This window comes from Lissotriton helveticus, chromosome 9 (assembly GCF_964261635.1).
Source record: "Lissotriton helveticus chromosome 9, aLisHel1.1, whole genome shotgun sequence".
Lineage (NCBI taxonomy): Eukaryota > Metazoa > Chordata > Amphibia > Caudata > Salamandridae > Lissotriton > Lissotriton helveticus.
Genome location: NC_136070.1, coordinates 934,369,967 through 934,397,176, shown reverse-complemented (window position 1 = coordinate 934,397,176; position 27,210 = coordinate 934,369,967). Strand labels below are relative to the sequence as shown.

At 47.0% G+C, this 27,210-nt stretch overlaps 1 protein-coding gene across 5 annotated transcripts in view; it reads right to left on the bottom strand.

The window, feature by feature from the left end:
- Positions 1-27,210, bottom strand: part of PARP3 (poly(ADP-ribose) polymerase family member 3) — a 506,125-nt gene that overhangs the window by 157,831 nt on the left and 321,084 nt on the right. The window contains exon 1 of one of the 5 annotated variants that reach the window (XM_078661156.1): positions 2,219-2,533. The exons of 2 other annotated variants lie outside the window; for them this stretch is intronic. The gene's annotated coding sequence lies outside the window, so the exon portion shown is untranslated. Of the gene's footprint in view, positions 1-1,846; positions 2,095-2,218; positions 2,534-27,210 lie in introns of those variants that run through there. 2 more of the 5 variants (XM_078661158.1, XM_078661157.1) reach the window with 2 other exon arrangements.

The window sequence follows — 27,210 nt, the reverse complement described above, 5'->3', positions numbered from 1 at the left end:
GACAACCATGATATGATTTTCATAAAAATGTACATAAATTTACTGTTAAAGAAGAGGGCACTTTTGATATGACTGTAAAAAACTCAGAAAGAAACAAATGCTGAAAACCACAATACACTATTATTGTGACTGCAACTTCCATCCCATTCTCTGCAGTGGAAGGAGTTCAGCCCACATACAAACCTCAAACCAGCCAAAATTACAAATGTGCACAGACAAGTGGAAATGAACGACATTCATTTGCATACCGTCTGAGGGCACCTCGCGTCTCAAACACTGGATGTTAGTCACACAACTTGCAGCACTCCAACCCTTGGGCATTTTAAGGACATTTACTTTAATGGAGTCTAACACGAAACAATTGCCATTTTTCTTATAAAATACCTTTTTGACCAAAATCCAGAAATTTCATTCCTACGCCTACGGACTCTGATATTCGTGTCTCTGGGGTCGAGCTTTCCATCCAAAGAAGGGACCGTACTCAGACTGGCATTTTAGGGAAAACGTGGGTGACGGACTGGCCAGGTCTACAAACCGGTTTGTACAAAATGTCAAGTGTAGAACTTAAGATATACAACATGTCTCCGGTTTTAAGGTTTTCCGTCATTCTTTTGGTTAGTCAAAGCAAACATTCAGGTTAAATTAATCTATTTGTGTGCAATACAGACTTAAGTGAAGATGGGGAGGCTCCTGACCACTGCACAGTTGAACTTGTAGTTAGCTTAATGAAAGCCCTAGTGCAAGGTGTGCATTTCCAAGCGGGACCACCTAACCACAGAGTGGAGTTTTATAGCATCTATCTTGCTCTTCATGAAAAAAGAAATCTGAAGCCTACTTTACTTGGACATTTTTCATAACTGAAGTCATATATACTTTTGTATATATTTATAAATGCTTATTTTTTATTTTTTTTTTACATCCTGCTACAGGGAGTAGTAGGCTTTTGGAAGTCTGTTTTTTGCTTGATATATACTTCTCTTTTTTTTTTTTTAAGTAAACAAACCTTGGTTCACAAGCCCAGCTCTGTTACGGTCCATGTATTCCGAGCTCCTTGCTTAATCTAAACGTCGACCCACCCTTACTACTGTACTGTTTGTGACACGGACCTCTCTCTTTGTAAAACCCTCTCTGCTAATGGAAGTTAGGTTTCTGCTTCGTAAACGTCCCTAGCAACACTAAATTATGGGTGGTGTTGTCTATTTTTTTAATCATTATTCAGCTCTGAGATCCTGTGAGGAAGATTTAGAAATACTTTGAACCATTGACCCGTGTTTGCAGTGCGCTCCCGAGGGTGTGGCGCCTGCCCGTGCACCTGTCAGCTTGCAGCCGTTGCCGCCCTTTCACACCAGCACGCTTACAACCAGGAAATATCACAGGTACAAGAACAATAAATACTACAACCGGCCCAACCGAACTCGCGCACAAAACTGTGTTAGCAAGAAAATATAGGCCTTGCCTCGTTTTAGTTTTTGGACCACAAACCCAGAACTGGTACTCTATGAGCAATTTGAGATATTCCCTCGCTGTTTCCTTGGTATATATTTCAGGGGATTTCTTAAACAACCCTAATAGAACAGTTTGGAGCATTTTCTCTGTTTGTTTCCTCACAAATAATGCTTAAAAAGGTGCTGTGAAAATACCAGAACAGTGTCAAAAACAGGGGATACAACACCACAGCAATCGGGGCGGCAACACCCACTATAGTGTAGTTGTAAACCTCAGCCATGTCTCCCCGCCCACGACAAACACATGCTCTTTATATCCCAAGAGGACTGAAACTGACAGGTTGCCAGGCTGCGTGAGCAAGCACTTCCCTGCACTCGATCGGCGCGTGCTGGCAGCTTACCCCATACTACGAACAGCACACCTGCGAGATTTCCTGATGCATCCGAAAGGCCGGCGGGGTTGGAGATGAGTCAGTTACACACCACATACATCCCTCCTGTGCCTCACTTTTAAACAGCTGAAAACTCCGATCGGAGCATCATAAATGCAGCTTAACCCTAGCTCCTTCATCCGCTGGCACACTAGTCATTGGACTACATTTTTCTTCAGTGAGAAAGTGGAAAACTCGTACACTTTTGTAACCGAAGTGCTACGCCTTGAAAAAGCCTGGCGTCTGCGTCACGTTACTTATATCTTATAGATCTCCATGACAAATGAATGGAACAGCAGTTAGAAGGAAATGAAACAGGGCGAGGCGCAGGGAATGACTCACCGGTCTGAAGCTCCGTTACAAAGACTCGCCCGCGCCAAGTCCTGGGAAGGCTGCTACTGACAGCCAGGCCCGGGGAGCCGCAGGAGACGGGAAAGCAGCTCGTCGCAGTATAATCAGGGCAAGTCTGTGCAAGCCTGTCTACGGAGTACCTCCCTCCTCCCTCCTTGCTCCTCCTTCCGGCTCTAGGCAGTCTGACAGACCTCGCCTCCCCCTTCCCCAGGACCCACCTCCACTCTGTTCTTTTTCTCCCTCCTGTCTTCAACAGGGCACGTCCCGTCCCGAGTCTTCCTAGCCCCACCCCCGCAGCCTGTCATCTCGCCGTTCAATAAAAAAAAACTTTATTGGCAACATAAACCGAGCAAGCGTTGCTGAAGTACTGGAAGTGGAAGAAATACTCAAAATTAAATTGGGGTTCACGGTGTCGCAACGTAAAAGGGATCGAATGTTGCAAAGGGTGCATTTTTAAAATAGTTTATGAGGTTAAGGTACCTGCTGCAGAGATATATGTGTGCCCAGCAAAACTCGGGATAATAATGGTAAGATAACTCTGGTGGTTAATGTGCTTGCTGGTGAGTAGTCGCAGTTTTGCCTCATGAGGTAGCAGAGAGGGTTAATGTGATTGCTGCAGAGCACAGTGGGTAAAATGCAGATCACATATTTTTAGGTGGAAGCCTTGCCTAGGACATCTTGTGGGCATTCTGCTGAAAGCTTCACTGGGAACGCATTTTGCTCATTGCTTTCTATTGGCTTTGTAACTCATAGTTGCCTGTTGCTTCTGTTTGTTGGCTTTGTTAGCCTTAAGCTCCCAAAGCTAGACCCGAACATAGCTGTTGACGATCTCACCTCCCAATGCCTCACCTCCCAATGCCTCACACCTCTCACCTCCCAATGCCTCACAGTTCTTGCAGCTGAAATCAATAACGTCGCTCCACGCAAAAGCAAAAGGATCAGGCCCACTCCCTCAGCACCTTGGTTCAACAAATCCCTTTATGAGGAAAGGAAGCAGCTAAGATTCCTGGAGACGCAATGGAGGCAAGTGCCCTCCACAGACAATTTAGTCATGCTTCGCACAGCAAGATCAAAGTACCACAAGCATATCTTCCTTGAGAAAGCGGCGCACTTCAAAGCCCTCCTTGACTCCGCCAAAAACAGACCCAAAAAACTATTCGATCTCATCAAGATTCCGAGCTGCTCTCCCACATCCTCCGAGGTGGAGCATTCTACTAAGAGAGCAGCGGACTTCGCTACTTTCTTCGATGAAAAAGTGAAATCACTTGTGGATCAGGTCGCTCATCCTACACCTCCAGAGGAGCGCAAATCCTTAGCCATTTGGCAGAGCTTTGGCCCCATATCTGAAGATGCCCTTCTCAAGTGCATACGCGAAACAAAGCCCTACAACCATTCTCTTGACCCTATCCCCAGTGCCATTGCTGTTGACTTCTATACCCATTCCCTTTCCTATTGGACCACTCTGATCAACCTCTCCCTATGGCAAGGCTCCCTTCCGGTCGCCTTCAAAACTGGACAGGTCACCCCTCTGCTTAAAAAGCCCACTGCTGATGTGAAGGACCTCAACAACTTCCGTCCCATCACCAACCTTCCCTTTCTTGCGAAGATCACAGAAAGATGTGTAGCAAAACAACTCTCTCGTCATATCAAGGACAATGATCTTCTTGACAATTGTCAGTCCGGCTTCATCCAAAACCACCCCTTGTTGTTAAATATCATCCAAAACTGCAGCACTGAAACAGCCCTACTGCAAGTGGTTGATGATGCGCTGAGGATACTCGACTCAGGGGGGTCCTGTCTGCTAATTCTCCTTGACCTTTCTGCAGCCTTTGACACTGTCAATCACAACACCCTCCTCAATATCCTTCAACAGAGAATGGGCATGGAGGGCACTGTGCTTAAATGGTTTGCATCCTTCCTCTCTGACAGATCTCAAATGATCAAAATAGCGAATAGTCTCTCTTCTCCTGTGGCGGTGGGTCAAGGTGTTCCCCAAGGCTCTATACTTGCACCCACATTGTTCAATCTCTACTTAGAACCACTGGGAAACCTCCTAAGCAAATCCGGGATTCACTATCATCTCTATGCAGACGACACCCAACTCTACCTCAAGGTTACCTCCACTCATGATCTCTCCATCCTAAGCTCCACTCTCGACTCCATCCAAAACTGGATGTCAACTCATCAATTGATTCTGAATCCCTCCAAAACTGAATTCCTCCTCTTCTCCTCCTCACTCTCTCCTCCCCCGGTTCAATCATGGATGGATGAGATGAATCTACTAAACAATAAACCCATCATTGTCGACAGCGCAAAATCCCTTGGTGTCATTCTCGACAAAAAACTCATTCTAACTCCCCACATCAATTCTACTGCAAAATCTGCGCGTTACCAACTGCGCCTTCTTTGGGGAATACGACGCTTCTTCCCGGAGCAGGACCTTATAACCCTGGTGCAATCACTGGTCCTCTCCAGACTAGACTACTGCAATTCTCTTCTTACTGGCCTCCCCAAATCTCACCTGTCCCCACTTAAGTCTGTTTTCCATTCAGCAGCTCGTTTCATTTATGGGGCCAAAAGAAGCGATCACATCACACCGTTGTTATCTACCCTCCGCTGGCTTCCCTTCGAGGCTAGAGCTATCTACAAGACCGCTTGTATCACCCACAAAGCCTTGCACTCCTCCTCTCCTCGCTACCTGGCGAATAAACTGAAACTCTCTGGAGGCTCTAGACCTTCACGCAATGCGGAAAATCTACTGCTTGAACCTCCCACTTTCAAGAAGGAGAGAACAATGGCCCAATCCTTTTCAGGCAACGCAGTGAGAATCTGGAACTCTTTTCCGCCTCAGCTCCGGACCACCGCCTCCTCCCAGGCCTTCAAAAGGGACCTCAAAGTTCTCCTCCTCCAGAGACACCTCCAAAAGTAATTCACGTCCTCATGTTATTTGGAGGAAGACTTCCCACTACTGAAAATTTCTACCTCACATGACCATGGAAGTGCCTTCCCAGTGTATTCTTGTGGTTGGTGTGTCTGCCTGTTTGTAGTGTTCTCCATGTACTTGTGTTTGGTGCCCTTTTGTAACATGCACACACCACTTTGCCCTGGTAACACACGGTTTGCTACCTCTCACATGTTCTACCTTTGTTACCTGCACAAGTGCCACCTTTGCCTACGTAACGATTTTTGTGCATGAGTGTCTAGCACCTTTTGCAGTATTATACCTCAAATGATACTTTGTTTTCTCTTGTAACCGCACACTTGTCACTTTTTCCTCTTGTGCACTTTTTACTACCTCATGTATTTTTGGTTGCTCACAATTTTTACTACCTCATGTATTTTGTTTGCTCACAATTGTCACTATTACCTTATGTAACGTAACGTATGCTTTTGTAATCTTTTAATGTGTAATGTTTCTCATTATGTTTCATTTCTGTTCCTATTGTGAAGCACTCTGACGCCTTCGGGTAAAGTCCGCGCTATATAAAAATGCATAAATAAATAAATAAATAAATAAAAGCTGTCCTGCTTGAGGTCATCCCTCCCACGGAGCATCCCTTGTTTACTGTATCCTTCTGAGTACTCAATTTCTGTAAACAGGCCTTTAAATCTTGTTCTTGTTACATTTTGTGTGCATTCAAAGGCAGAGGTCAAATGTCAGACTCAGTCTTACAGAGCTTGGTGTTTACTTTTCTTTCTCTGACTTAAAAAGGGAGCTAATTTATGTGACAGTCCTGCTGAGTGCCCATACCAAAGGTGAGGCTGTAGGATGTTATGTTTTCTAGTACACAACAAAAATGAACTGTGCTTATGATTTCTGAATTCATCATAAAGTACAAATGAAACACATGTTTTTGAAATTCTGAAGTCTGTTGGAAACAAATATTTGAATACAATCAAAAAGCATCCATACACTAGATCAGAGGTCTCCAAACTTTTTTAGTTTGAGCCCCCCAAGATGAATTTTTTTAAATGACGGCCCCCCACCACCTGACAGAAGAATCTGGTACACCTCATAATCGACCGCCATTCGGATATCCCAGGCCATATCCGGCAAATAATGTTAAACACAGTAAGAGTGTTTAGTAAACTGCAGGTTTGTGAGTGGGTGTGCACTCACAAACAGAGGCTTATTATACAGTTCAAATAAAAAATGTCCAGGATAAATTGTGCGCATACTGTTTTTACAAGGGTTTTACTGATGTAGTTGAGTCATAATGGGACAGTGTTCTCTGGATCATCCCTGTCACCTAAGTAAGTACCCTCAAGTCAGGCAAATACCTACCAACCTCCATGGGCTTCCGCAGAAATGTTTCCAGGGGGGGGCAACATTTTAACTTCATCACCATCCTCCGAATTGATTGAGCACAAGTATTAAATACATAAAAAAAAATCTAATAAGACAAAGAGTTTAAATAAACAAAGAAATCCATAGGGGGAAGAGAAAAATCTTGTGAGGCGTCACATCAGACAATCTGGCACGTAATAAAACAGAGGGAAAAACTAAAAATGACCGGAAAAAAACAAAAACATTCTAAATCAGGTTGATGCGGTTCTAGAGCATGGGTACTCACAAACTTTCTCTCAGGGGCCAAATTTACAGTGTGGTTTGTGGCCGAGGGCTGCACTGGTGGGGGTGGGGTCAGTGAGGAAGGGGGTGGGGCTAGAGCAACAAAAAAACTATGACCATGAGGTTGAACACAGGTCCCTGTAGCGGACGCCTTCGTCCGCTGAGCCACCAGACCCGGCATACGTACATCTTTCTTTCTCTCTCTCTCTCTCTCTCTCTCTCTCTCTCTCTCTGTCTCCCTCCCTCTCTCTATCTCTCTCTCTCTCCCTCCCTCTCTCTCTCTCGGTCTCTCTCTGTCTCACTCACTCTGTCTATCTCTCTCTCTCTCCCTCCCTCTCCCTCCCTCTCCCTCTCCCTCTCTCTCTCCCTCTCCCTCTCCCTCCCTCTCCCTCTCTCTCCCTCTCTCTCTCTCCCCGTTTCTCCATCCCTCTCTCTGTCTCCCTCCCTTTCTCTCCCTCTCCCTCCCTCTCCCTCCCTCCGTCTCTCTCCATCCCTCCCTCTCCCTCCCTCCCTCTCCCCCTGTCTCTCCATCCCACTCTCTGTCTCCCTCTCCCCCTGTCTATCCAACCCTCTCTGTCTCCATCCCTCTCTCTCTCCTTCCCTCTCCCTCCCTCGGTCTCTCTCCATCCCCCCTCCCTCTCTCTCCCTCTGTCTCTCTCCCTCTGTCTCTCCCTCCCTCTGTCGCTCTCTCCCTCTCCCTCCCTCTCTCTCCATCCCTCTCTCCATCCCTCTCTCTGTCTCCCTCCCTCTCTCTCCCTCCCTCTCCCTCTCTACCCCTCCCTTTCTATCCCTCTCTCTCCCTCCCTTTCCATCCCTCTCTCTCCCTCCCTTTCCATCCCTCTCTCTCCCTCCCTCTCTCTCCTCTCCCTCCCTCCGTCTGTCTGTCTCCCTCCCTCTCCATCCCTCCCTCCCCCTCTCTACCCCTCCCTTTCCATCCCTCTCTATCCCTCACTTTCCCTCCCTCTCTCTCCCTCCTTCTGACTGTCTCTCTCCCTCTGTCTGACTGTCTCCCTCTGTCTGTCTGTCGACCTCCCTCTGTATGTCTGTCGCCCTCCCTCTGTCTGTCACCCTCCCTCTGTCTGTCGCCCTCCCTCTGTCTGTCGCCCTCTGTCTGTCACCCTCTGTCTGTCTCCCTCCCTCTGTCTCCCTCCCTCTGTCTCCCTCCCTCTGTCTCCCTCCCTCTGTCTCCCTCCCTCAGTCTCCCTCCCTCAGTCTCTCTCCGTCTCCCTCCCTCCGCCTCCCTCCCTCCGCCTCCCTCCCTCAGTCTCCCTCCCTCAGTCTCCCTCCCTCAGTCTCCCTCCCTCAGTCTCCCTCCCTCAGTCTCTCTCCGTCTCCCTCCCTCCCTCCGCCTCCCTCCCTCCGCCTCCCTCCCTCTGCCTCCCTCCCTCAGTCTCCCTCCCTCAGTCTCCCTCCCTCAGTCTCCCTCCCTCCGCCTCCCTCCCTCCGCCTCCCTCCCTCCCTTTGTCTCACTCCCTTTGTCTCCCGCCCTCTGTCTGTCACCCTCTGTCTGTCTGTCGCCCTCTGTCTGTCTGTCGCCCTCTGTCTGTCTGTCGCCCTCTGTCTGGCTGTCGCCCTCTGTCTGGCTGTCGCCCTCTGTCTGTCTGTCGCCCTCTGTCTGTCTGTCGCCCTCTGTCTGTCTGTCGCCGCCCTCTGTCTGTCTGTCGCCGCCCTCCGTCTGTCTGTCGCCCTCTGTCTGTCTGTCGCCCTCTGTCTGTCTGTCTCCCTCTGTCTCCCTCCCTCTGTCTCCCTGTCTCTCTCTCTGTCTCACTCCCTTTGTCTCCCTCCCTTGTCCGTCTCCCTCCCTCCTTCTCCCTTCCTCCGTCTCCCTCCCTCCGCCTCCCTCCCTCTCCCTCCCTCCGCCTCCCTCTGCCTCCCTCCCCCTGTCTCCCTCCCTGTCTCCCTCCCTCCCTCTGTCTCCCTCCCTCTGTCTTCCTCCCTCTGTTTCCCTCTCTCTCTGTCTCCCTCCCTCTGTCTGTCTCGCTCCCTCTGTCTGTCTCGCTCCCTCTGTCTGTCTCGCTCCCTCTGTCTGTCTCTCTCTCTCGGTCTGTCTCCCTCCCTCTATCGCCCCCCTCCCTCTGTCTGCTGCCCTCTGTCCCCCGCCCTATCTGTCCCCGCCCTATCTGTCTCCCTCTCTCTCTGTCTCCCTCTCTCTCTGTCTCCCTCACTCAGTATCCCTCCCTCAGTCTCCCTCCCTTAGTCTCCCTCCATCAGTCTCCCTCCCTCTGTCTCCCTCTGTCTCCCTCCCCCTCTGTCTCCCTCCCCATCTGTCTCCCTCTCTCTCGGTCTCCCTCTCTCTCTGTCTCCCTCTCTCTCGGTCTCCCTCTCTTTCCCTCTCTCTCGGTCTCTCTTCCTATCTGTCTCCCACCCTGTATCTCCCTCTATCTGTCTCCCTGTCTGTCTGTGAGTTTGAGTTTAAGTTTGAGTTTAAAAGTTCTTGTAAAGCGCAACGTATACCAGCGGTTTCTTGGCGCTATAGCTAACGGGGACTGAGGTTAAAGGGAAGGAAGGAGAAGGGAGCAGTTATTCAAAGGATTTGGTGAATAAATGGGTTTTTAGGCATTTACGGAATTGTGGGTAGAGGGGGATGGAGCGAAGGTCAAGGGGAAGAGAGTTCCAGAGGGTGGGGGCAAGGAAAGCAAATTTGGAACCGCCCCACTTCTTTCTCCGGAAACGTGGGATAGAAAGGAGGGACTGGGAGCAGGGACGTAGGGCCCTGGTGGGGGCATAAGAGACAATCTCAGAGGAGATGAAGGCCGGCGCCAGACCTGATCGGGCCAGGAAGGTGATGGATGCGAGCTTGAATTGAATTCTAGCTCGCACGGGGAGCCAATGAAGAGATTTCAGGAGTGGGGTAGAGTGGTGGAACTTGGGGAGATTGAAGGCCAGGCGGGCCGCTTGGTTTTGTATTTGCTGTAGGCGGCGCAGGCTGTAGGCAGGGATACCAGCATATAGGGCGTTCCCGTAGTCCAGGCGGGACACCACCATGGCCAGGATAATAAGTTTGAGGGCAGAAAAAGTGAAGAAGCGGGACACCCTACGTATAGTGCGCAGTGAGAGGAAAGAGGAAGACACCACAGAACTAACCTGGGAGTGTAGGGTGAGTTGAGAATTAAGTTTTATACCCAAGGTTTTAACTGAGGAAGAGGGAACAGGAGAAGAACCAAGAGAAGGGGGCCAAAAAAGAGGGGACCAGGGACTGGACGAGCCACCCGTCAACACCAACTCTGTTTTATCAGGGTTGAGTTTAAGGTGGTTGTGGTTCATCCAGTCCCTGATGTGAAGCATGACAGTTTGAAAGTTGAGGACAGCCGAAGGAGAGGAAAGATTGAAGACCAGCTGGAGGTCATCCGCATAATTAAATACGGCGACCTCCATCTGTTGAAGAGAGAAAATCAGGGGGGCAATGTACAGATTAAACAGGAGGGGAGAGAGAGAGGAACCTTGGGGGACCCCGCACTGAACTTTCCGGGTGTCCGCTGTGAAGTCACCCAGGCGAACAGCCTGGGTGCGGTCGCTCAGGAAGGAGGATAACCAGACCAGGGCACTCCCCCCGATCCCCGCCGCCCCGACACGGGAGAGTAAGATGTTGTGATCTACCGTATCAAAGGCGGCTGAGAGATCGAGGAGCACGAGGGCCTGGTGCTGATCGGTGTCCATACCCTCCCTGAGGGTGTCTAAGACCGACATGACAACGGACTCCGTAGAGTGTGCGGGGCGGAAACCGGCTTGGCGGGGGGCAAGAGCTCCGTGCTTCTCCACAAAGGAGCTCAGAGCGCAGATTACATGGCGCTCGAGCACCTTAGCCAGAAATGGCAGAAGGGAGATGGGGCGGAAATTGGCCGGGACAGAGGGATCTGCCCCAGGTTTCTTTAAGATAGGGACAATGACCGCGGATTTCAAGGAGTTCGGAACTATGCCTTGTGAGAGGGAGCTGTTGAGAAGGTGGAGGGGAGGATCTGGACAAGAAATAAAGACATGACGGAGGATGTGGGCAGGGCAGGGGTCGAGTGGGGAACCAGATTTGATCAAAGGCACCAAAGAAGTCAGACTTTCCCTAGTAAAAGGGGGAAAGGTGGTCAGTGTGCCCTTGGCGGGAGGACATTGAGGATCAACAAAAGATGGGGACGGTGGGGGGATGTTAGCCTTGATAGTGGCAATTTTTTGAATGAAATAGTTATTAAGAGAGGAGCCCTCCCTATGTTGCCCCTTCCCTCTGTTGCCCCCTTCCCTCTGTCTGTCTCCTTCTGTCTGTCGCCCTCTGTCTCCCTCCGTCTCCCTGCCTCATAGTGCTTATCTATAATAATGTCCCCCCTCGCCTCTTTCACTATCTTCTCTCGTCAATCATTTCTCCCTTTTTCCTCTCCCCCTCTCCGTTTGTCTCTACTCGTCACTCCATCTCTTATTTTTTCTTCTGGCTCTGTCTCTCTCTTTTATCTCTTCTCTGCTCTTACGTCTCCCTTAGCCTCAACATGGAGGGTTAGTTCCATTTTCCACTACAACATTATCAAAATCGAATTTTAATTTTTTTCCATTTTTAGTCATGCTGTTCTTTAAATGTAGTTATTTCCGTCCTTAGTGTTTTTTCACGGAGTATTTTCACTCTTAGCTGTATACAGCACTCTCCCCATTGCACAAATTCATGAGAATGAAACTTTCAATTTCAATCCGGTCTGTCGCTTCACAGTTTTTAAACTAAGAATGTTGACACTAACCCGGCCCCCAAAACGATGCCCCTTAGCTTTTTATCTGATCGTTGTGGCCTGCTGTGAGGGACTAAAGTTCACGGCCCCTGCTAATTGTGCTGCTTGAAAGCATCAGCAGCTCCCCAAGAACTCAACGTCATCTCCCGAGGCCTGGGATGGGGGGAGATGCTCCATGCTGTGTCTCCTCTGCCGGCCCATTGTCATACTGCCCATGACAATGGAACGGCTGACTCTGACCTGCTGGGACTCACACTCGGGCTGTACTGTAGCAGCCTTTCAGGTGTCGCCCCAGCAGGAAAGTCGGCCCAGGTATGTGGGCCCACCCTCTAGAACCGGGCCTGGATCCAGGGGGGGGCAAGCGCCCCCTCTTGCCCCCCCTGCGGACGCCCATGCCAACCTCTTCATAAACATTTTGAATGGCAGTGAGCCACTCAGTCCCATCCTTGTTTTTGCACCTTCTCAAATTGTTGATGGTTACCGAAGCAATTGAGGTGGCAGCATCCCTTCCTGTAATGTCATGTGACACCAATGCGCATTGAGTATTATTATATGTCCCCCCACTTATTTTTTTAGGACATGTGCCCTGAGTGGGGGTCTAGGACACATGTCACATGTTGCCTATTTTATTTCGTAGCAATGTTGTCTAACAGACTTTGTGGTGATCAAATGTATCTGGGTCCAGCTGCGCAGTGAACTGGCAGCATTACAGTGCATGGAAATGCCGCGGCAGCCGGCGCAAGTAAGCGCGGTGAGGCAGCGGCAGGGCGGGAAAGTCGACAGAATAGGTCAAAGTAAATAAATGTAACCTATTCTGCTCCCCCGCACCATTCCACCGCCCCATCGCGCTTAGCTGCACCAGCCACAACTGATGCGTGAGCCTTCAGGTAGTGGGTTTAGGAAGAGAGTAGAAAAGATTGTTAAAGGCTGGAAGGGTTTACGGTGGATGCCAAAGGCATTGTTTAATTAATTAAAAAAAAAGTTCAGGGGCCAAAGCGTTTATTCCGTCACTTCTGCCAGCGCTGGCTCTTGCCAGGGCAGCTGTATACCAGGATTGCTGGGTCTTGAACAAACCAACACACACCTTCTTCCTCCACCCTGATTTTCCTGCCTTTGTCTTATTCTTGCGGGTGGTTTTTCATCTTTGCTTTATCCCTTTGTCCCTGTTTTCACAGCTTTCTTGTCCTTTTTCTTTTCCCCATATTCTGCTTTGCTCTATCTTGCTATTGGCCAAAGTTGGATGCTGAAAAAGAATTATTGGTCCCTAACAATAAGTACCGGGGTCACCACCTGCCACCGCTGATAAAAAGGAAACACTGCCCATATGTGGAGTCAGGTCAGGAATGGACTGGTTGGAAGCACTATTCGTAAGATCGCCCTTTGCCCAAGAACCCTGGGCCCAGTCGCCACAGCCGCATATGCGCTGCAATGTTAATCATGTTATCATTTGTGTCCATTACCTTTATGCTTCCATTTGTATTGCTATATAATTGCATGCCGCATAAAGTGCGGACATTATACAGTCAGGCGACAAGTGGCACTTTACAGAGATCCTAAAGTGAAAAAAATATATAAGATGTGAGTTACATACATTGCTAGAAAGCCTTCCGTTCAACACAGGCACGAGAAGGCTGCCAAAATGTCCCATCATAAAACGCTCTCTTCTGCCTTTTCGCAAGACTGGAGACACCCAACCTTCCAAGCAATTTGTTGCGGGATCACGATGAAGCGTCTATTTGGGAGCAAAATGCGACAGCAGCAAATTGTGCGAACTAGCCATGCTTTCAATTCACATAACTTCCCATTTGCTGGATTCTGCACAGGGTTTTGGGGTAGCAGGTAAGTGGTGCTCAGGCAGGTAGCCTTAACAGGAAATAACTAGGTAGTGAAGAAAAATAAGCATGTGGTGCCGCCAGGACAGGGGGAGACCCTAAACCCCTGAATGAGCGAGGAGCTAAACACCCATCTCTCAGCAAAAATGAACAAAGACCTGGGCACACGTATTATGATCAACAGTTGATACAATAAAGTAAAAATGATACAGTCGACACCGGTGGTTTTCTTATTGGTTGTTTGGAAAAACAACGCCAGCCATCTTCCCATTTGCTGCTGGCTCAAAATTAGCTTGGCACAATCTGTACATGTAAAAGCTAAAAAAAAGACATTGAATATTTAGGTTCAGGGTCGCATGCTCAAAGGATGTCAACCTTGTCACTGACAAGAACAGCCTTCTTCATATCTCTCGCTTTCTTTTATTTGCCTTCTGAGACTCTCAGTAGCATTTCCACTTGAATTCCATTAACTTAGTAAAAATAAAATGAATGGTAATTGCTTAATTGATTACATTCTGTCATGTGAGGGATCCTCAGATGTGAAACCGCACAGTAGCAGGAGCCAGCTAGAGGATGTAGCTTTACGGCTAGAGCAATCAACCTCAAAGCTGGGGAACCAGGTTCAAGTCTCGGCAACGACTGACCATCCTGTGATTCTGGGCAAATCACTTAATCTCCCCGTGCCTAACAACAATGAATGTGTCCTTATGCAATGAAACAGTGGCTCATTTAAAGTGCTCTGATATCTTCGAATCTATTTTGCTCTATATAAAAACTCTAAAAAAGAAATAAAATTGTACCCTAAGCCATTTGTTTTCAGCCTATTACACAGAAATATCTGTCTTAAAATTGTTCTCTATCATGCGCTGTGAACTGTGGAGGAGTAAGTGGACCCAGTGCCCAGATCACAATTACAAACAGGGTACTTGGAGAGCTGCCAGGTGCCCGGGTCCAGTGGGTCCACTGGATTTTGCAAACCAAAGAGAAGCAGAACTACCAGCTGTCACTGCAACCAGGTGTAAATTGCAAACAGTGAGGTGAGGTGCCTGCTCCTTGTCACTCGCAATATGCTGTAGACTATGGAGGAGACATTCATTATACTTGTTTTTCCAGTGATGATGAACCATATCAGATATAAACATATAAACATAGTCCGGGGACATTCCATGGAGAATTACATTTTTGCTTACATCTCCAAAAGAGCGGAGTGAAAATTCACTAAACCAATAACTTAATGAACACTGAATGGTTGAAAAAAATGGTTCGCAATTAAAATTTGCTGGACTTTTAATTTAGTGGTTTCGGAGTTCTGCACGGCAAATCTTTTCTATGTAAACCCCATGTTAATTTAAGGAAGTGAAAAGTTTTGCACCCCCACCCCATTATAATATCTGAACCGTTTGAGCATCTGTCCACTGAATGCTGTTTACCCACAGCTTAGAGAAAATTGCTCAGAGGAAAAAGTTATTATTAACAGTACAAAAAAAGAATTCCTATGAAGTGAGTTGCCTAACCGACCTTCAGAGAACATGATGTATTAAACAAGCATGAAAAATGGCAACTGTGAACAGGTACTTTTTTAATTTCGCAATAAAACCGTGAGTGTATGGCATGCTCATACCTACATAATTTAAAGAGCAAACTTGCCTCCTTTGTGTTAAGAACTATCCATCCGAGATAGTTAATTCCGAGAGCTGAAATGTTTCAGCTGCAGTGGAAGGCACGAGACTTCTGTGCTGCGAAACCGAAAGCAAACTGCTTGTGGTTTTCCTTCAAATTGCCAAAGTTGGGGCACATCGTGCCCCATCAATCAGGACAGTGTAAAACAAAGGATTTTAGGGTGGAGTGCGCGCCCCCCCCTGAGAAGGTGTCACGCCCCCCTGGGGGGCGCGCCCGACAGTTTGAAGAACTATGCACTAGATGATGACATTTCCACACATTATCAATTGTGTGCAGTAAAACTGTATGTCGGTGCAAATGTAATGGTCATTTCAATTGAAAATGTGTTGTCTGCAATGGCAGTGCACTACTACACCATGCATATTCCACTCTACTTTACATCACTCCACTCTACTCTACTCTATGCCCTGCCATTCTATGCCATGCCACTCCACTCTAAGTCCTTCTACTCTATGACACGTCATGCCACTTAACTCTACGCCAACACATGCTACTCTACTCCTTGCCAATCTACCCCCACCAATCAACACCAATTACCCCACTCCACTCCAATCTACCTCGCCCCACTTTACTATACAATCTACCTAAATCTACTCCACTCCAATCCACCCCACTCTGCTCCAATCTACCCCACCACAATCAACTCCTCTCCAATTTACCCCGCTCCACTCAATCAATATAACCCAATCTCCCCAATCCACCCACTCTAATCTACCCCACCCACTACACCCCAGTCTACCTCACCCCACTCCAATCAACCCCATTCCACTACACTTCAGTCTTCCCCAATCTACCATACTCCACTCTACCGCAAACCGCTATCTAACCCACTTGACTTTACTGTACCCCAGTCTACCCTTCTCTACTCCAATCTATCCCAATCCACTCCACTACGATCCAATCTACCCCACTCCACTCCAATCTACCCGACTCCACTACACTCTACCCTACTCCTCCTCAACCTACCCCACTCCTCTCAAATCTAGCCCAATCTACCCACTCCGCTCCTGTAAGGAAACATGCTTTTGGCAGGTTTACCCCTCACTTTTTGTCCCCATTTTGACTACTAGGTACTAGTGTAATGGCTCTGAAATGCCCGAGCCCTCCTAAACAGGATTCAGTGCATGTGCACTGACCCTAGAATGTGCATGTTTGATTAGCTTGTCCTCAATTCGCATAGCCTAACTTTCTTGTAAGTCCCTAGTATATGGTGCCAGGGGTACCCAGGGCCTGCAAATTAGATGTCCCCCAGGAACTGCAGCACTTGTTGTGCCATCCTGAGAGGGACAAGGTAAAACATGGTCCCAGTGTGCCACTGCAGACTGGAAGGTCAGTTTAAAACTGCTAACTGGACTTTGCCATTTAAAGTAATGTGAAAGCCCAAACCTCCCTTTTTAGGGCTCGGCTGAACGCGCGGAAGCGCGTCTCCGCCGAAGCTCTTTTGTCGGCGTGTGTGCTTCCCAGGAGACACTCCTGGCCGCGCGCATCGCCTTTGAGGAGATTTCAAAGTGGCACGCGCACGCGAACGAGCGCTGTGGCCAGGCGCTGTCTCCTGAGAAGCACACACGCATGCGCATACACACACACACACAAGCGCCCACACACGCACGCACATACATACAGAGACACACCCCCCCAGCTCACATACACACACGAGTGCACCCTCCCTCTCCCCCGCCGTCGCACACATGCATACACACGCACAACGAGGGAACCGATTCCCCCCCCAGTCCGCCGTCGCACACATGCATACACACACACGCGCACGCACACACACACACGCACACACAACGAGGGAACCGAGTCCCGTCCCCACCCCCCAGCCCTTTTCAACTTACCTGGTGAAGTCTGAGGGACTCCGCTCTCCTTCTGGCGTCGCAAGACGCTTTCACTCCGCCTTCTCTTCCGGTCCGGATGCAGCCCCGCCCCCGTCACAGGCGACTTTGCCTGACTTCCGGCGAGGCTGCTGGGCTCGTTTATTTACTCGCGTTCATGTATTGTACTGTACACTGCGAAATTTAACTTACGATGCCCTCACCCGGAGAATGTTCATTGCTTGGTTTTGGGTGGGTTGTTGTTTTTATACAAAAGCCTAGATTGTACCATAGTGCCTTAAATGCCAATACAAATGTACAGAGAACTCCCCGATGCTCTCTGCTTGGGCAATGTTTACATTACAAGAGCATCGACAGTTTCGGGTCTACCAGGCTCTGGAGTGTGGTATGCGACCTTAGTGTACTTAAAGCTGCAGCATTGTACGTTGTATTTGAGCGCTGACGGAAAGTAGCTTTCAGTAAGACTAATTATCTAAGGAAGCTGTCAGTAAGTCGGTTAATAGCCGTGTTTGGCGCGGTATTGCAGCGAGAAGCACCGACATGCTCAAGACCACAGGGTTTGTGCGTCAGTTGTGACCGTCTCATTTTACCCCAAGCCTCCGTCGCTGAAGCCAGAGGACATCACCTACTCGGAGGGGGGGCATATTCCATGAAGCGCACAGTGCTCCCCCCCCCGCATAGACGGTCGAGGAGGCGCGTCCACATCCGGTTGGCCCACTGTGAGGGCGCCAGGCCAGCAGGGCGTCCAGGCGGGGGGCACAGCATTGCCTGTCCCCCGGCTACTGCACGGGGTCTACTCTGGGACGCTCGTGGAGCCTGGGCTACGAAGGGAGGGTGAGAAATGAGGTTTGATAAGTTATCATGTTTTGGTTGGAAAGAAGGGATGGGCGCGAGGTTCAGCGAAAACCAGATACAGATGCCCTAGCCCTTCCCATGGGCCCCCTGCGCACGTGTGCCGCGAAGGCTGCTCCGCACCGCTAACACTTTGCAGTTCCTTCATTGGTCTGCTGTTTATCGGGCTCTGCCATTGGTGCTGTGCTCAGCGTGCAGATTAACGCACGGCTAGTGCATTGCACGACTCTTTGTTCTATTCAAGCAATGTGTGTGCTGGTGCTTGTTATCTCAGTGCAATGCACAGTGAGATGAAAGTGGTGCCAGCCGAAGTCTTTGCCCTGCCCAGTGTTTGGATCCGCCTCTCCGAGCTTACACACCTCCCAATACCCTAGAACACCCCCCTATTGTGCCACTCGCCTTCTCTCATGTGCAGCTGCACATATATCTGTACCACACACAAGCAGGGGCGTAGCTTCCATTGCTGTAGCGGGTAGGTGCAGTGGCACCAGGGCCTAGAGTCCTGACTCCTGAGCGGCCTCTTTTGTCGGCGTGTGTGCTTCCCAGGAGACAATCCTGGCCGCGCGCATCGCCTTTGAGGCGATTTCAAAGTGGCACGCGCACGCGAACGAGCACTGTGGCCAGGCGCTGTCTCCTGAGAAGCACACACGCATGCGCATACACACACACACAAGCGCCCACGCACGCACATACATACAGAGACACCCCCCCCAGCTCACATACACACACGAGTGCACCCTCCCTCTCCCCCGCCATCGCACACATGCATACACACACACGCGCACGCACAACGAGGGAACCGAGTCCCCCCCCCAGTCCGCCGTCGCACACATGCATACACACACACGCGCACGCACACACACACACGCACACACAACGAGGGAACCGAGTCCCGTCCCCCCCCCAGCCCTTTTCAACTTACCTGGTGAATTCTGAGGGACTCCGCTCTCCTTCTGGCGTCGCAAGACGCTTTCACTCCGCCTTCTCTTCCGGTCCGGATGCAGCCCCGCCCCCGTCACAGGCGACTTTGCCTGACTTCCGGCAACGCTGCTGGGCTCGTTTATTTACTCGCGTTCATGTACAATGCTAATAGCTCTAACTTTTGCAATGCCGAGACCGTTGCATTGTAAATGCTTGTTAATGTATGCAATTCATCCCTATGTCAGGTCTAACAAGCCCAAAGGCAGGGTGCTGCACGTTAGAAAGTGGAACAGGTACTTTTACATGTTCTAGTAGAAACAAATCCTAAATTGTAATTTTTACTGTGGGAAGGCTGGTAACCTCTTTGACAAGTAAAGACTTACAGGCTGGCAACCCAACCGTGCTAACTTCTGAATGGGACTACTAAGGTTTGTACTGTTTGGTATCAAAAGAATCAGAGAATTAAACCTGAGTTAATGGTTAAATCGAATTTAAAGGCACAGGTGGGTAAAGGACAGCTTTAGAAGTATCCCAAGGTTTCCAGTGCCGGTTTACTGATGTAAATGGGGCTTTTCCTGCAGAAAGCTTTCTGCTTTCCTGGGGAGACTTGATAACAATTCCCAGAAAAGCACACAATAGGAGAGTGCATGGGATAGAGGTGTTGCCTCCCTCCTGCAGGAAGGCACACAGGTGTTAGCCCAAATGGCGAGCTTCAAAGAAGAAGCCGCCTTTGAAGGACACATAGGTAACACTTGGGTGAGTGGATTCTCTATTCTTTAGGCAGGCAGACTGGCACAGGGACAGTAGAGGAGAAGCCAGTTGTAAAGCTGGTTTTTCCAGAAGTGTGTAGCCCCTGGTAGCCAAACCTCTGGGGATGAGCTAGGGAGGCTTGAGTGTCAAGAGAGGCAAAGTTAGGAGTGGGCACTATGGTGCATCCTGGAATAACCAGATGCCACACTTCCCAAGAAGTAGTCATCAGGAAGGAAGGAACCTGGTAACCCATTTGCAACCAACCTGATCCTACCCTGAGGGATTTTTCTAAAGATAAATAGGGCACCCCAGGCATCCAGACCTCAGATTTCAACCAACTTGGAAGAAGGACCGAAGAAGGACTGTCCGGCTGCACCAAGGAACCAGCAAAGAGAGGCAGCCCTGACAAGGACTCCACTTACTGCACCTGGTGGCTAGAGTAGAGAGGGACTGTGCCTGACATCTCCAGAATGTGAACCCATCTTCAGAGCCCAGTCAAATCAAGAGAACTCCAAGGGCCAGCCGACTGGCCTCCTGTTCGCTTCACACGGACACAACAGCTGAAGAAGCCTGCTAGTGCAAGTTGGTAGCCCAAAGTCTTCAACTTGCTACTAATGACGCCGCGCAGCACCGAGGACCAAGACCCGATGCACAGAGTTGTGTCCAGGTTTGCTGAGCCCAGGAATGCCGTCAGAGAGTTGCTGGGACCCTCAGAAGGTGAGTTATCGACTCAGGAAGGATTGGGCTGTGACCATGACAACGGGCTACTGGTAGTGCAGTCGTGACTGGACTTCGGCCAGACCGGAGACGACTTTGTGGGGCGTCGACCCCACAACCAGGACTCCCTCACCACCTTGGTAGACCAAGGAATCCCTGCAGGATGACTCCCGTCAACCACATCACATCCACAGCATCCTTGGAGCAATTTCAGTTTCCTTCATCCCTTGCATCAGGACCACTCCATAGGAATCCATTGCAACGCGGATAAAGTTCCTGGAACTGCTGAAGGACTGCTTCTTCAGCGAAGGGAACTGTTCTTAAGGACCTTGCTGGTCCCACTGACTAGCTCCCTGCTGGAGTTGGTCACCCCCAGTACTTCTAGCCAACCTAATTGACACTTCCCTAAGTTTTCTTTGAAAAAGTTTTTATGTGTCTAATTTGGTGACTTTGCCAAGGTTTGTTCATGGTTGAGTGAAATTGCTTTGATTTATTATTGCTTGATAAAATCAATATTTCCAGAACCCTCCAATGGATGTTTTTCGTTCCAGTGTTTAAATTCTTATAACATTATAGTATATTTTTATAAATTGGTGTCCCATTTCTTGAGTGTGATGTCAATTTCTTCTTCAATTGTTTTGGTGCTGTTGAAATGGGAAACATCCTTTACAACGCAACTTTTACCATGCAGTGCTATTACAACGCAGGTTTTACAACGAAAACCATTACAACGCATTGCGCTGGGGGGGGGCGCTCTAGGATAGGGAATAGTTTTAATTTACTATCCAACACCTTCCCTACTATCCACGGGGACTGGAGTTGGAATAGTAAATTAAACTATTCACTATCCAGCACCCTAAAGCGCTATGCGTTGTAACAGCAAGCGTTGTAAAAACTGCGTTGTAACAGCATGCATGGTAAAAGCATGCGTTGTAAAGTCATACATCCGAGGGTTTTTCAGACGATACCTACTGGACCTAAAGGGGTTGGTAAGTGTATTACATGATGAGGTTGCAAAACCACACTATATAATACACCCCATTTCCTCAGAACTCCAATCTACTCCTCTCCACTCCAATCTGCTCCATTCCTCTCCAATCCACCCCACTCCACTCAATTTAACCCAATCAACCCCACCTCAATATAGTCCAGTCTACCTCATCCCGCTCTATTCTACCCCACTCCACTCCAAACCACTCCACTCCAATTAATCCATATCCACCCCTCTCCAATCTACCCCAATTCAACCCACTCCAACCCAATCTACCCCACTCCACTCCAATCTACCCCACTCCACTCCAGTCTACCCCACTCCACTCCAGTCTACCAGACTCCACCCTAATCTACCCCACTCGAATCTTCCCAACTCCATTCCAATTTAGCCCACTCCACTCCAACCTCCAATCTATCCAACTCCCCTCCAATCTACTCTACTCTACCCCATTCCATTCTACCTCAGTATACCCCTCTCCATCTTACCATAATCCATCCCACTCCACTCCAATCTACCCCAATCTACACTACTCCACTTCACTACAATTTACCCCAATCTACTGCACTCCAATCTACGGCACTCCACTCCAATCTACCCTACTCCACTCAATCTACTCCACTCCACTCAATCTACCCCATCCCTTCACTGACTAGAGTTATGGCGGCAAGTCTCTGCAGGAAAAAAAGATTAAACAGAGATCCCTTGAAAGTCTGGACAGAGAGAACTTACAATATAGTAATGTGGCAAATGGATTACTCGAAAATGGCACAACTAGGGACCACCGTAGCAAAAACTGCAATCTGGGCCAAACCCATAAAAATCTTGCTGAACTCTAGATCATCTAATGGTTACACTTGACGGAAGGATGGAAGGAATACTAAATTGTGCTGAGCTAAGGGCTTTAATAAATAAACTCCTTGGCGACATCATGAATTTAAGTAAGGAACTCAAGGAGTTAAGACAAACTGAGCAGATGAAATGGAGCAAAGTTTGCATATGTACAGACAAAAAGTCATATGACACTTCTACATACTGTTTACGAACAGACAAACAGGACGCAAACATACCTCACCCTGTTCAGCATAACCACTTCGCTCCCCAGGAGGCTGGCAAAACCAATAGGAAAGAAACCCTCATACAGGATACTCTAGAGACAAAAGGACATTCTGCCTCAAGCAATCAATTGTCCCAAGGGTCCTAGAAACTGGAGTACTTACAGAGTGACGAATTAGGGGAGACAGATTGGCCAAGCACTCTAACCCCACAGCAAGTCTACTTCAGCCCGAAGATAAGTGGGCAAGAAGTGTAGACCTAGTGGTATCAAACTTGTTTAAAGACCCAAGGAATTTTGCCACCTGCAATTTGCCCATAGCAACCTAAAAGTAAGGAAGAGCGGGATTGAGAAATAAAACAATCAAATGGTTGTCTGAAAAATTCAGAGACAATACTGTCAAGCAGATCGACTTACAAATCGTAAAGTACCATCAAGTCTGCGCAGAACCCAATTCTAGTTGCATACTGATAGGGATGAGTAGCACAAATTTAATTTAGTACATAACCAAGTCGGTGCCACTCGCAAATCCATCTTCAGCCATCAGAATTGCGTTAAGCCCATGTGCCTTTCCCAGCAAACTGCCCCATACTTTGGCCAAACCAACCATCTTTAGCCAGGGCCTTTCTACCTCTAACGGTAACCAGATTAGGTGGTACCAACCCTCCAGCAAAGTAGTACAAATATGTAGGCATAAGGAGAGCACTAAGGGCCATGTATATGGGAGGTTTCCGTCAAATTTGCACCATGCAATGTGGCACATGCACCATGCAAACCTCTAAGTCAGATATATGAAGCAACGCAAAGCCATTTTGCGTGGCTCTGAGTAGCCTCATAAATCTGTAGTAGTGCAACGCAGTGCGAATAGCTGCATTGCGCTACTCTGCCCTGCATAGGCCTTCCATGGGCGGTGCACTGGGTGTTCCCACGCAACTCCAATGCATTTTGACTCATTACCAGATTTACAAGGACTTGTAAACTTGGGAATGTGCCAGAATCCTACGCCTTCTCAGGAGAAGGGTAACGAGGAGAAATATCTTTATTTCACCTAATTTTTAATTCTTTCTAGAAATAGGAAAAAGCCTCTCAGGATTGTTTTTGTGCAGGAAGGTGCCCCTTCCTGCACAAACGCAATCCTGCCTACAACACAGCATCCCTTGCACATGGTGCAAGGGTGCCTGCATTGGTGCTAGTTTGCTAGTAGTGCTAGTTTGCCAAAACTGTGCCAGCGCAAGGGGAAAAGACAGAAATGTGCCGTATTGGATAAATACGGTGCATTCCTGCTCTTTCCATGTGACACAGGTCAGCGCAGAAAAGTCACTTGCTGTGCAGCCCTCTGCCACAAAAGTCATAAATATGCCCCTAAGGGTCTAATCCCCTCAGTAAACACTTACAGCAATGTGGCACCCCACAACAAAGCTCTTTGAGAAAGCAATATATCTGCTCAAGAACCCGAGCAGCTGGCTTAGCCAAGAGTGGGCACTGCCCCTAATGCAAACGCTCCGTCCATCATCCCCTTTTGTACACGCTCCGTCCATCATCCCCTTTTGAATCGCTTTGTTCGCCCTAATGCAAATCTGGACAGATGAACTCTGGTGCATGGGACATTCTTTTAAAATCTCCAGGACCAGCTTCCAAATACCTCAGATCGCCTTTAATTATCTCCTAGAACACTGCAGGAATCGTCCAGAAAATGGGTGATCTCCTGAAGTATATAATGTTCTAAGACGTGATCATACTTAAAGAAACCTGGGCCACTACAGCATGGGACATCCCTGGATATGTTACCTATATAAAGGAGGCAAAAGAGTTGAAGAAAACTAGAAATAGCTGAGGCTGCAGGATTCATGTAGAACAGACAGATGTGTTTCATCTAATCCTGGAAGATTCCCATGAGGACCTACAAGTCGTTGACATCTAAGCCCTAGACAACTCGATCTTGAGAGTAATAAATATCTATGCACAACAGAAGAATACGGTAGGTTTTACTGGCCCCCTAAATGGCATCAAGGAAGCCTCCAATCTGAAAGTTGTACCCTTAGTCTACAGTGACCTAAACTGCAAGATGGGGAAATGACCACAAGGTAAAAGCCGAACTGAAAACAGCCTGCACCATCCCGTCAATCCGCCATTATTTCCCTAAGATAGATGCCAAAGGGAGATGCTTGGCCCTCTTCTGCTCTGCTGAAGGCCTCATATTTGCTCATAACTCCCATTAAAATGATGATTCTGCTATACCTACTTACAATGCCAGTAGAGCCCAATCTGTAATAGATTATATTTTGATCAAGATTAAGGACTGGCATAAATTTGAAAACATGACTGTAAAATGGAAATTGGAAAGTGACCATAACCCTCTGTCAATAGAGATAACTAACCATGTAGGGTTCGAGCCAAGAGAAACACAAAATTTAAACCATAACTATGAGTTTGCGGGACATATCAAAATAAAATGAACACCAACCTTGATTCTAAAACTGGGGATTGCAAAAAGGATCCATCAACAGTGTACCTCCAGACTGAGACTCGGATAGTGAATGGAGCAAGTGAGGTGACTACATTATCTCTTTATGATCTTCTGATGAAATCCTTAACTCCAATCGTTTCACGATCATGCACTTTCAAAATGCCCACATCAACAAACAAAAACCCTGGAAAATCAGGATGGCTTGACGAAGAATGTAAAATAATGAAATTAGAATTACAAAGTGTGCTTCGAAATGAATCCCCCAAACAGGTCATGAGGGCGGCCAGGCTCAGCAATAAGTCACTAATTAGGGAAAAGAAAGCAGAGTTCATAAATAGACAGTGGCTGCAGTTGGAAAGATCTGCTTTGGAGAAAGACACACAGGCCTTCAGGAGAGTGATTGGGGAAGGCCTTGATCTAAGGAAAACTTTTCTGGATGCAAATATCCCCGAGGCAACATGGCTAAAGCATTTCAAGACAATTTTCAATACCACGACTAACTGTCTATCAGCGACATCGCCAGAGTCCGCAGGAGAGCACCAAGAACTAGCCAGCTAGAAGCGTTCATAACACACAAAATAAAATAAGCCACAAAAAGCTTTCTTAAAGGAAAAGCACTGGGTCGCAATATAATTCCCTCTGAGGTCTTTCTTGCTGATATAGCATGGAAGGCAGAGACCCTTACTGAAGTCTTTAATGCAGTTGTAGTGCTCTATCGCTGCCCCACTTCCTGGCTAAATAGCATTATTATTCCTCTATCCAAGATAGGACAAAAAGATGACCCAAAGTCCTACAGACCGATAAGTCTGCACCACTTTATACCACTGCACTTTGCCCCACTGCACTATGCATGGTAACTAGACACAATATGGAATTCAAAATATAGAATGGACAGAATATCGAATTCAAAATATAGAATGGACATAATATAGTGGTTAATAATATCGAAATGCCGGTAAGTAATATCGACTGTCAAAATATCGAAGTACATAATATAAGTATTAAAATATATCGAATTTTTAATAATATCGATTTTTTAAAAGTGTTTTGTATCTTAGTATATGTGTTAAAAGTGTATAATATTTTTGTAATGTATGTTTATTATTTTTAAGTAATGAATTTTAAGTTATTTCATTTTTACATAATTTAATTCCGAGGCGGGTTGTGGGTTTATAGGGGTATAGGGTGGGAAGTAATTTAATTTTAGTACATTAAATATTAATTTTTAGGAATTAATAATTATTTTTAATTTAATTTTGCGTTTTAGTTCTGTAGCGGGTTGTGGATTTATAGGGGAATTGGGTGGGAAGTAATTTAATTGTAATTAAATAAATATGTATTTTATTTATTGGTATTGATAATTATTTTTTGTTATTTTATTATTAATTGGCAATTAATTTTTATTAATTGATCATTCATTTTTATTAATTGATTAATTGATAATTATGTTAATTGTATTAATGTATTATTCGGAGCGGGTTGTGGGTTTATAGGGGAATAGGGTGGGAAGTAATGTAATTGTAATTAAGTAATTATTGAACTTATTTTTGCTGAATTGATAATTAATTTATTGTTAATTATTAATTGGTAATGTTTTTATTATTAAATTTTTGGTATTGAAATGTAAGTGGTTGTTAATTATTAATAAGCAATTAATTTTTAATAAATAATTATTGGTATTTATAATAATGAATTATTAAATATTTTGTAATTAGTAATTCATTTTAAATAATTTTGTATTGGTATTGATGATTCATTTCTTTTTATTTAAAAATGAAATCATTACTTTCCCAACTGTTGCACTCACTAGTGTGGGAATAGTAATTTTTACCCCTACGCTATCCAACTCTTTCGCCACTTTTGCACTCTCTGGAGTGGGAATAGTAATTTTTACCCATACGCTATCCATTGCTTTCCCTACTGTTGCACTCTCTGAAGTGGGAATAGTAATTTTTACCCCTACGCTATCCAACGCTTTACCTACTGTTTCACTCTCTGGAGTTGCAATAGTAATTTTTACCCCTACGCTATCCAATTCTTTCCCTACTATCGCACTCTCTGAGTGGGAATAGTAATTTTTACCCCTACGCTATCCAATGCTGATGTAATTTTTTTTGAGAGATTACTTATATTATTTATTAATTTTAATATTTTTAACTAATTTTAAGTATGTTTTATTTAATTATATTGATTATTTAATTAAGTTAATATTACTTTTACCATATTTAAAAAAATTCGATATTTTTTACAAACATTTATTTTAAAAAACGATATTTTGTCATCGATATTTTTGTACTTACCTGTTTGTAGATAGGGAGTCGATATTCTGACCTTCGATATTTTGGTGTCGATATTCTGTCCGCTCTATATTTTTGTTGTCGATATTTAGTCAGTGATCTACTCTGCACAACTGCACTCTACGGAACTGCACACTACGCCCTGCTCTGTACGCCACTCTATTTAACACCACTTCACTCTACCCTGCACCACTCTAAGCCATTTGAATCTACTCTGTACAATCTACTTTACTCCACTGCACTATATGCCACTCTACTCCACTCTATGCCACTGCACTCTAATATGCACTACTCTAACCTATGCCACTGCATTCTAC